Raw genomic sequence first — 10834 nt, forward strand, 5'->3', positions numbered from 1 at the left:
GTAGCAACCAGGACACAGAGAGAAATGAGGGTCAGCTGGGTGGAAATAACCTATTTTTCAAGCCTCTTGGCTTGTGAAAGGGGGTCTGTCAGGGTGTAGAATATAAATTACCAATTTCTTTGTTATTGCTAATTCTAATTTTCCATGTGCAAAATGGACTATTTTGCTGCACGTGCATTTTATTAAGCACGAACTTTATATTTATGTTCTAATTCCATTTATCCTTTAACGTGATATTAGAGATTTCCTTTGGAGGGGATATATGTATGGATTGAGAATTTTATCATTTTGCCAGGAGATCCTTAGAAATGCACATACCCTCCAATGAAATGGATGCCAGTTTTCAACACATAGTTTATTTAATACCCTAAGTTCCTAAAGGACATGGAATATCCCTCCTGTTCACATCACCCAACTCCTTTTCCAAGCTAACTCCCAGTTGTATATCAAAATTTAGCTCAGGTATTACTTCATCTCAGAAGATTTCCTTTCTATCTTCCGTTTCTTCACACTCTTGCCCAGTTTCAAATACCATCAATATGCTAAGGACTACAAATTTTAAGTCTCCGGCCCCAGCAATCTTCTGAGCTTCATATAACTATGTACAACTGTTTACTCAATATCTCTACCTAGATGGCATCTTGAATTAAACATGCCCAAACCAAACTCATCACCCCTCTTTCAAAAAACCCAAACATAGCACTACTGTTGAATTAGTTATCTATTGCTGTGAAACAAACTAGTCCAAAATTTAGTGGCTTAAAACAACAATGAACATGTATTATCTCAGGCTCTGTGGGTCAGGAATCCGAAGGTAGCTTAGCTGTGTGGTTTGGGCTCAAAATCTCTCATGAGATTGCAGTCAAGATGGTAGCCAGGACTGCGGTCATCTGAGGACTCGAACGGGAATGGAAGATCCTTTTCCAAGATGGCTCACTCACGTGCTGTCTGTTGGTAGGAGACCTCAGTTCCTCTCCACATGGGTACCTTAATAGGGCTGCCTGAGTGTCCTTAGAACATGGTGACTAGCTTCCTCCAGAGCACGCGATCTAAGACACAGCAAGGAGGAAGCCTCAATGTCTTTTCTGATCTAGCCTCAGAAGGCAAACACTGTCCCTTCCTCACAGGCTAGCCATGATTCAGTGTGGAAGGGTACTTACTACACAAAGGTGTGAAGACCAGGAAACAAGGATCACTGGAGCCACTTGGAGGCTGGCTACCACAACTGCCTCTCCAGCTGTTCATGCCAGGAATCTGAGAGTCATCTTTGACATCTACTCTCTGCACCACCTTCAGTCGATGTCAATCCAGTTTACGCCACCTATACCTTGACTCTGTCATTGTTAACACTCTAAGCCACCATCTCTGTTGTCTATAGCACTGTAATAGCTTCTAAACTGTTCTTTCTACTCGCACTCTTGTGCCACTTCAACTTATTTTCCACACTGACATCAGTGACCTTTTAAGAATGCAAACCTGATTACCTTGCTCTCTAATTTACTTCCCTTCACTGGTTTCCTTTTGAATTTGCCAGACGTCTGAACCTGGACAAGTTTCTTAACCATTTTGAGACTTGTTTGCTTCCTCCGTAAAATAGTAATAAAAATAGCTCTTCAAGAAGTTGTAGTGAGGATCAAATTAGACGAAGTACTTAGTCGTAGGGAAGTACCTGGAAAAGAAGCAGTGCTCAGGGTCTGTTAATGAATAGACAGCTTCTAGTTGACACCCATTGTTTTGCTTTTGATGGCATCAGGATGAGATGACTTTCTGGGAGAAGGAAATTGGCCTGATAGGTTGGGGAGGTTTGATGAACTGTACCTTCTGTAATAAAATAGAGAAGACTCTCTATTAACATCTACTTGGACCTGCAACTGGGAAGAACAGTGGGAGAGAGGTGGAGTTGATATCCTGGCCTAGAAGTGGTAATAAGATATTTTAAAAAATGGGTTTCATCTTGGCATTGTACAACAACCTCAAAATCAGACTTCTAAACTTTTTAGAGAGTAAAGGACACTTTCGAGAACCTACTGAAAGAGATGGGCTTTCTACTCAGAAAAAAAAAAAATATGTGCATAGTCATACGTGTGCAAAATTTGCCAGATAATTTTAAAGAGTCTGGAGCGCCAGGTAAAAACTCCTGCTCCAAACACAGAGCTCCTTCTCTAAGGACCTAATTCAAAGCTATTTTACACCCGACCAGTGTTGAAGAGGAAGTTACCACATCATATGGAGCACAAGACCATTTCAGTTTTTGTCCTACAGATTTCTTTATAAAACTTGCTCTTTGAAATGATTGTATTTTTTATTGTTAAGCTATAGTTTAAGGCTAAGGCACGTGCTGGCTCTCACACACAGGCAGGTTCATACTTTGTCCCATCTTTTGACACTGATATCTTCTTTGGTCAAACAAAATATATGAAGTAGCCTAAATTAGGGCCAAATATTGGACTGTTTGGGAACACATGGTTTATCTCAAAGGTAAGAACCGAATAAAAATTCAAGTATACTTCTTTTATTTAGGAGAGTCCAAATATAGCTATTCAAAAGTTTTTAAAAATCGAAGAAATAAATGAGCAAATTATCAGATTTCATTCTATTGCCCAGCTTAATATTTTATATTTTAAGTTGATAGTTTACTTTTTTTTTTAATTACTGCAGGAGTCACTTTAACACATCAGTTGTAGTGAATTTAAAATAGGCTGTTGTTGCTTTCATTTAATGAGAGCCCACTCAGACTACAGCATCTCACTGGAGGAGAGCGAAGCGCTGGAAGGGGGGCAGGGTGCAGTCTCTTCTGTAATGTTTCTTTATATTTTACTACGGAAACAGTGCTGAAGCATATCTAAAGTATTGTTGGTCTCAACACCACTACCTCCTCCAGATTCTTTATCTACCGGAAACTGGAAAACGAGGGAAACTAGTATTAATTGCCACTACCCATCTGTCAGTTTGTCCTACCGCCTTGCGTGTTACTATGATGATGGAAGCTAGTCCACTGGTATTTTAAATACCCGTAGGGTCACCCATGGTGGACCTGTTTCAGTGGAGCTTCTAAACTAAGCCAGACTAGGAAGAAAGGCTTGTCAATCTACTTCTGAAAATCAGCCAATGAAAACCTTATGGATCACAACAGAATATTGTCTGATACAGTGCTGGAAGATGAGCCCTCTAGGTTGGAAGGCACTCAAAATACACAGTGGCCTCAATGTACTCGAGCATACCAATGGTGGTGAAGATGGTATACAGGACCAGGCAGTGTTCCATTCTGTTGTACGTGGGGTTGCGATGAGTTGGAGATGACTCACTGGAAAATAACAGTATTTACTGAGTGTCAGAGTCCTGGTGGTGCAATGGTTAAGAGCTTGGCTGCTAACCAAAAGGATAGCAATTCAAATCCCCCAGCTGCTTCTTGAAAACCCTACAGGGCAGTTCTACTCTGTCCTATAGGGTCCCTGAGTTGACTGCTGATTTCAGGTTTGTTTTTCTACTGAGTGCTAGGTACTTAAAATATGTTATATCTTTAAATTTTTACATCAAGCCCATGAGGAAGGGGTGTTTATCCCCATTTTACAGAGGAGGAAACCGAGTCGTGAAGAAATTAGTCCATATTGTCACAGCAAGTGAGTAGGCACCCTGGTCCTCAGATCCAGGTGTGACTACATGAGGGTTCATGTCAGATTCTAGCTCTCTAGATGCCTCCTTAAAGGCACCTGCCTACCGTTAGAGCAAATGAAGGTATGAGTTAGAAACAAGCTTTTAGAACTTCCTTTGCGTTCTAGGTGGTGCAGTGGTTAAGAGCTATGGCTGGTAACCAAAAGGTTGGCAGTTCGAATCCACCAGCTGCCCTTTGGAAACCCTATAGGGCAGTTTTACTCTGTCCTATAGGGTCTCGATGAGTCGAAATCGACTCTACAGCAACCGCTCCCCCCTCCCCCCAAGAAACGACACTTGCCTCTAAGAAAGTTCAAGGGATAGTAACTGGGAGGAGAAACCGGTCTTCAGGAGAACCATGGCCTACTGCAGGAGGCTAGAATTTAAAGAGAGATCAGAAGGCTACACAAGTGCAGCAAATAGGAAGTTGGGGGAAAAGGAAAGGATTTCTGTTTCCAAAACGGATGGAAAACATTCAGAGGCTGTGCCTTGTTGTTCGTAAGTGTGTGGGTCGGTGGGTTACACTTGAATCCAAGGGTTAAGTTTGTATGTAAGTAAACATTCTGGAAAAAACAGCAATGGCATGGTGCCCCATCAGTGGTTGTCTGACTGCACCCGGAGGTCCGCCATTTTTCTCTTAGCCGCCTCGCATTGCGGGGGCCATTGGGAGAGGTTTTGTCGTTTGCACCGCTCCTCAACGACATAACAGGAAATCCTGACAGAACAACGAAACAGGAAAAACGAGCCTAGCAGAAAATTACCGGAAGCAAAAAAGCTATTCTGGGGAGGTTAAATGACAGGAAATGGAAGAAGTTTCAGAAATGGGACCCAATTAATGTTCTTGACTTGTCTTCTGGGGACGGAGTGTGGGAAAATGGAAAGGGCATTCTTGCGCTCTACAGTGGGAGAGAGATGCCTTCTAATCCCAGGTGTGTCATTTATAGCCTGGTGTTCTGGACGCCCCTCCCCCCAGGGGCTGGACGCCTCCATTGTGACTCATCCCTTCAGGTAATAAGGAAAACTGTGAGCCCCCTCCCCAAAGCTTTCTGCATCTTAAAAAAAGAAAAAAGAAAGAAAGTAATACCTAGGAAAGATAAAAGAATGAGTCTCTCATCTCCAACAGTTCTTTGGCTCCCCAAGGCGCAGGGAGGGCAATATTTTTAGGTAGAAAGTAGGCTTTCTAGGGCTGATCAGATACAGGTGCCCAAGGCAGCTGTGCTACACTCTCTTCTGTTACTGTCTGCCCTCTGGATTGCCTAATTCCTTCCCCAAACATCTGCTTGCTGTCAGGTTAGGAAAGGTATATACCTGCTTTTCACTTTCTCCGGGATGTTGAGGGGTTTCGGAAGGACCGTAGTGAAGAGAACCAGGAGCTCCTTGAGACAGATAGCTTAGGTGGTGTCTTACAAGCAAGCTCAGATGCGGAGAGCTGACCATTGCCTGAGGCATCAGTCAAGGTTCTTGGTGGCAAAGGGCAGTGTCCAATCCATTGCCGCCACTCTGCTTGGTGACGGACAGGAACTCCAGCTGTCTTCACGTTAGGCTGATTATGTGTAGGAGCAGAAGGGGGCGCCGGCTCCTGAGGCTTCGTGGCTACTACCACCAAGACTTCCCAAAGACGAGTAGGGTGCTGATGGGAAGAGAAGGGTGCTAACAGGAAGGATGTGTCCATTACCCTTGGTTAATTTGCTCAAGATCAGGCTGGATAACTCAGCTAAACAATAGGATATTTTTTCTTTTAATTAATATTTTATTTTTATTGTTGTTGGACATAACACACAGCAGAACACATACCAATTCAGCAATCTCTACATGTACAATTCTGTGACGTTGATTACATTCTTCGAGTTGCACAACCATTCTCACCCTCCTATTCTGAATTGATTCTCCTTCCATTAACATAAACACACTGCCCCCTAAGCTTCCTCTCTAACCGTTTGAGTTGCTGTTGTCAGTTTGGTCCTGTAACGATAGTTCTTTAAAAGAGCACAATGCTCAGGGAAGACCATCTTTACTAATTAAGCTACACTATTTTTTTTTTATTGTTTGGTTTAAAGAAGACTTCAGAGGGATTATCTCAGGACAATAGTTTTGGGTGTTTGTCCAGCCTCTATGGCTCCAGAAAGTCTGGATTCTCTGAGAATCTGAAATTCTATTTCACGTTTTTCCATTTTTGGTCACAATTCTCCTATAGAACGTTTGATCAAAATGTTCAGTAATAGATACCAAACTCATCCAGCTCTTCTGGTCTCATGGCAAAGGAGGCGGTTACTCATGGAAGCAGTTAGCCATGCACTCCATTTCCTCCTATTTCTGACTCTCCTTCTTACTCTGTTTCTCCAGGAAAATTGAGACTAATCGTTATACCTTGAATGGCCACTTGCAAACCTTTAAGACCCTGGGAACTATGCAGTGAACCAGGAAATAGAACAGAAGCAGTAAACATGGTATTAGGCCAATTAACTGGGATGGATAATAGAATATTTTTAATTTTTCAGAATTGTTTTCACTGATAGCTCACTCAATTATGTGTCAACCATAATACATTTGCAAGACACTTTATAGTTCGTAAGAGGTGTCACAGTCTCTATTTTCCTTGGCTTCCCACAGTTCTGTGAGGTATTCTCAACTAGAATAAGGTTAACCTTCAGTAGCAAAGAGATCTCTAAGATGTAGTAGCTCAAGCAAGATAAGAAATTTTTTTTCTCACGTAGACAATTTGGCTCAGCAGGAAGTTCCCCTCCTGCAATTATTCAGGAGCCAAGCTCCTGCATCTTGTTTCTTTGTCATCTGCTAAGGCATTAACCTGTTCTGGGTGGTCACCTTATCTGGTTTGCAGTCAGTAGAAAGGGAAGAGTGTATGGCCTTGCCTGGTCTGGTTTTTAGACACCACCCTGGCAATAGGATATATCACTCTTGCACATTCCATGGGAGAAAACAGTCACATCTTCTTGCACAGATGGCTGTGAATTTAAAAAGCTACTGGCCAGCCTTGCAGTTGGCCAGTATAGCTGGCCAGCCCTGCGCCTTGGTACATTGCCTTGTTACTCTGAAGGACAGGAAGAATGAAAGCCAGCAGTGTGTTTCACACTTACATAAAGTCAGATGAGGCAACAGGATCACAGACATAAAGTGACTTGGTCAAGGGCACAGAGCTGGCTAAGGGACAGCTCTGGAGCAATAACACAGGTAGCTCTTCAGTTCTTTTTTATCCCTACCATTCTCTGAAGACAAAGCTGCCTTGGAAAAGATTATTGTTGTTGTTAGTTGCTGTTAAATTGGCTCTGGCTTATGGCAGCATATTTACAACAAAACGAAATGTTGCCTGGTCTTGCACCATCTTCGTAATCATTGGTATGCTTGAGTTGATTGTTGTGGCTATTGTGTGGCACCTGCCAACCTAGGGAGCTCCTCTTCCAGCCCTGTAACAGACAATGTTCTGTGGTGACCATAGGATTTTTACTCGCTAATTTTCAGATGCAGATTGCCAGGCCTTTCTTTCTAGTCTTCTTAGTCTGGAAATTCTGTTGAAATCTGTCCACCATGGGTTATCCTGCTGATATTTGAAATACTAGTGGCATAAATTCCAGCATCACAGCAACACACAAGGCACCACAGTATGAGAAACTGACAGGTTGTCTAAGGTGTCTAACTAACTTCAATATATGGAACCTAAAGGTATGGTATGGTACTCGATATGGACAGGATTATGACCAAATCTTTCTTCTGCCTTCTTTTCCTACTCCCAAGTACAAGAATGTTGAGATAGTAGCTGATCTGCCTGATAGTCCCAGGCTGTGGAGAGTGTATTCAGGTACATATAATCGGATACCAGTATCAATAAAAATCCTTTACTTAATACTCTCCTTGCCAAATTTCTTGGGCTATCTACCCCTACCACGAATGTTTTTTCTGTGGCTGTTCCTGTTCTCACTGGTTTCTATCCTTCCAAAATTCCTATGCTCTTAACTGCTTCCACTTTTTCGGTTTGATCAGCCTACTGAGAGTAAGAATTCAATGAGCAAAAGCAACCCAGATTGAAACAATTATGTTTGGTCATCTTCTGCATTGGTGTGCATGACCACCACCACCCTGGCAACCTCCCTCAATCCTGAACTTTCACAGGACACCACTATAAAATAAAATGGTTTTGTGTGATGTGACTCAAGTGCCTCTGGGCATCATCAGCCTGTGGACCCAAGCTTGGGATTTCTTAAGATTCATACCTAAATCTTGCTAATTCTTGGGTTTAATTGCTCATGAAAGGAATTCGATTCTTTGCAAAATCCCAGCCACCAAGCCCTTCTGGAAGTCTCTAGGAGATGTCTTACCTATGTTCATATTTCAGGAAAAGTAATGGAATGTTTTGCTTCATCCTTGGACTCTATATATTTTCTTTCTGGTACTTACGTGCCTTCCCGGGTATGAAGGCATAAGTAAGGGGCTACATACAATTAGCGTGTGTGCATACTTATTCCTTTGCCAGATTATGAGATTCACGAGTGTGGGCCAGGACTATCTCTAACTCATTTTCATATCCCCAGTGCCTACCAAGGTGACATCTTTTCACAGTAAGGAGTCTTAAACAGAATTGATTATGAAGCTTCCATTTGTGGAAAGAGAATCAGCCTTTCTGTCAAATGCATCGCAACCAGGTATGTTTATTGTTTAGATGTCCAAAACTTTGCAAAAATGACTGTCCCCCATTGTCTTTTATCTTCACGGTCTAAATTTGACAGTCATATATATTTAGCTACCTTGTAATCCATCTCTTTTTATCTCCTTCATTAAGTGTCTCTTCAAAATGGATTTTGAAGTACAGCATCATCATATCGTTTTTACTGATACCAGTCTCAGGACCAGCTTTCCCCCTGGGAGCTTCCTTAATTGGTGACTTGGCAACATTGGGTTTTTTCTTATAACCTGCCAGTTTCCTTCATTTAAAGCAAATTCTGTCAAATGACTAAGTGCCCTTAGCACAATTACCAGGCACAAAACGACACCGCAGAAGGCATCAGCTTACTAGGGTAGTGCCCAGTGTATAACAGAACGAGGCAAGCCTGTGAGACTGACAAGGGAGTGCAGCATTTCATTTTTTCATTCTGTTTTATTGCTGCAATATCCCGTTTGATGGCCTCCAGCTTTCACAGCATCAGCTTCCTGCAATGACACTAATGAAGAAATGCTGCTTTTTGTTCATCCTTTAACCAACTGTGTTGCTCTTTAATGGGAATATGGCACTTACCCCCATTCATGCAGAGTTATGAACAGCTGAAGTCTCTGGGGTACCTCTGATGTCTACAAGACTCGTTTCCTTTTAGGATTTCTCTGATTAGATGGTAAGTACATTTCCTGTCAATAAATTCAATGTTCTAGATATTTCCAGTTACAGACAGAAACAAGGATATTTCTCTAGTTGGAAAAAGCAAAGCCCAAGAGGGAAGGGTGATAACTTTATTTTTCATCACTTTCCTGTGCTATCGGAATATTCTGTTTCCCTTTTAATTATTTCCCAATCACTTTCTTCAGTCTGTTCCTTGTTAAGGCACCCAACACTTATAACCATTTTGTTTAATCATTTGCACATGACTGACTTCTAAATCATTTCTCCTTTGAGCAGAAAGTTTTTCTGTCAACTTGCCAAGATGTCCACTTTGGCCGGATTTCCCGTGGGGATCATTTAGTTTCTTCTGGTTTCTTCTTTGGGTTCTTTTCGTTTTCCCAAAGCCTGAGACTTAACCCCACGTCAGGTAACAGAGATTCTGAAATAAGTGATTGGAGATGCCAGAATCGTAAGAGTACGAGGTGCATGTGTTTTCTTTCTTTTTTCTTCTTTATCAGTTTAATGCTCCATTTAATTCAGCTGCTAACCAAAAGGTCAGCTGTTCGAATCCACCAGGCGCTCCTTGGAAACCCTATGGGGCAGTTCTACTCTGTCCTGTGGGGTTGCTATGAGTCAGAATCGGCTCGATGGCAACGGGTTTTGTTGTGCGTGTGTGTTTGTTTCTCCTTGAACTCATATTCTTATTTTATTTACTCCATGTACTTTTTTATAATTTTATTTATTTTGCTGTTGTTGTTGAGAATATACACAGCAAAACATACACGAATTCAACAGCTTCTACGGGTGCCATTCAGTGACACAGATTACATTCTTTCAGTTGTGTAGCCGTTCTCATCCTCCTTTCCTGAGTTGTTCCTCCCTCATTAACATAAACTCACTGCCCGTTAACATTCCTATCTAGTCTTTCAAGTCGCTGCTGTCAGTTTGATCCCATACAGATAGATCTTAAAAGAGCATAATGCTCAAGGCAGACCTTTTTTACTAGTTAAGCTAAACTTTCATTTGATTTTAAGAGTGCATACATTATTTTCAACTAATTTTGACCTCATGAAGTATAACAGGTCCCGGGTTAGATCCCAACTACCTGGGACATAGCCTTAAGTCACTAACAGAGCACACTCATCACACAACAACTGAGTATCCATCATGCCAAAGCATTAAATTGAATAGACATGGGTAGGTATTTCAAAGGAAGCTCTCATTTTACTTAAAAAAAAATAAATAGATTAAGATATTTCTTTTCAGTTGTGGGAAAAGGAAAATGGATGCAATGTTTTAAAAAAAAAACTTTATTTTTCAAATCTTGCTAAAACTATTGAGTATTAATGCTTAGCAATGGCTTTCCAACATTATTATCTTAATGACTTACTATTATTAGCAATTCAAATAAGCAAACATTTGTTGAGGCACTGTGATAGAGACGGGAGGAAAATAAATGACAACACTGAGTGACATGGTCCTTGAATTAAGAGGCCAGCAAGAAATGGAAGAAATAAAAATGTAAATGAGTAGCTATAAAGCAAGGTGGAATAGCCTAAATTCTAAATCTGCAACCTAAAAAAAGGAGCAGCTAATTCTAACTTGAGAGTCCCTGGATGGTGCAAATAGTTGATGCCCCTGGCTACTAGCCAAAAGTTTAGAGGTCAGAGTTCACTCAGAGGCACCCCAGAAGAAAGGCCTGGTGATCTACTTCTAAAAAATCAGCCGTTGAAAACCCTGTGGAGCACAGTTCTACTCTGACCACACAGGGCTGCCGTGAGTCAACTTGACAGCAACTGGCTTGCTCTTTTGTTTTTTAAATTCTGACTTGGCGGCATCAGTAAAAGAGGTAGTAGGTAA

The sequence above is a fragment of the Loxodonta africana genome, chromosome 15 (assembly GCF_030014295.1).
Source record: "Loxodonta africana isolate mLoxAfr1 chromosome 15, mLoxAfr1.hap2, whole genome shotgun sequence".
Lineage (NCBI taxonomy): Eukaryota > Metazoa > Chordata > Mammalia > Proboscidea > Elephantidae > Loxodonta > Loxodonta africana.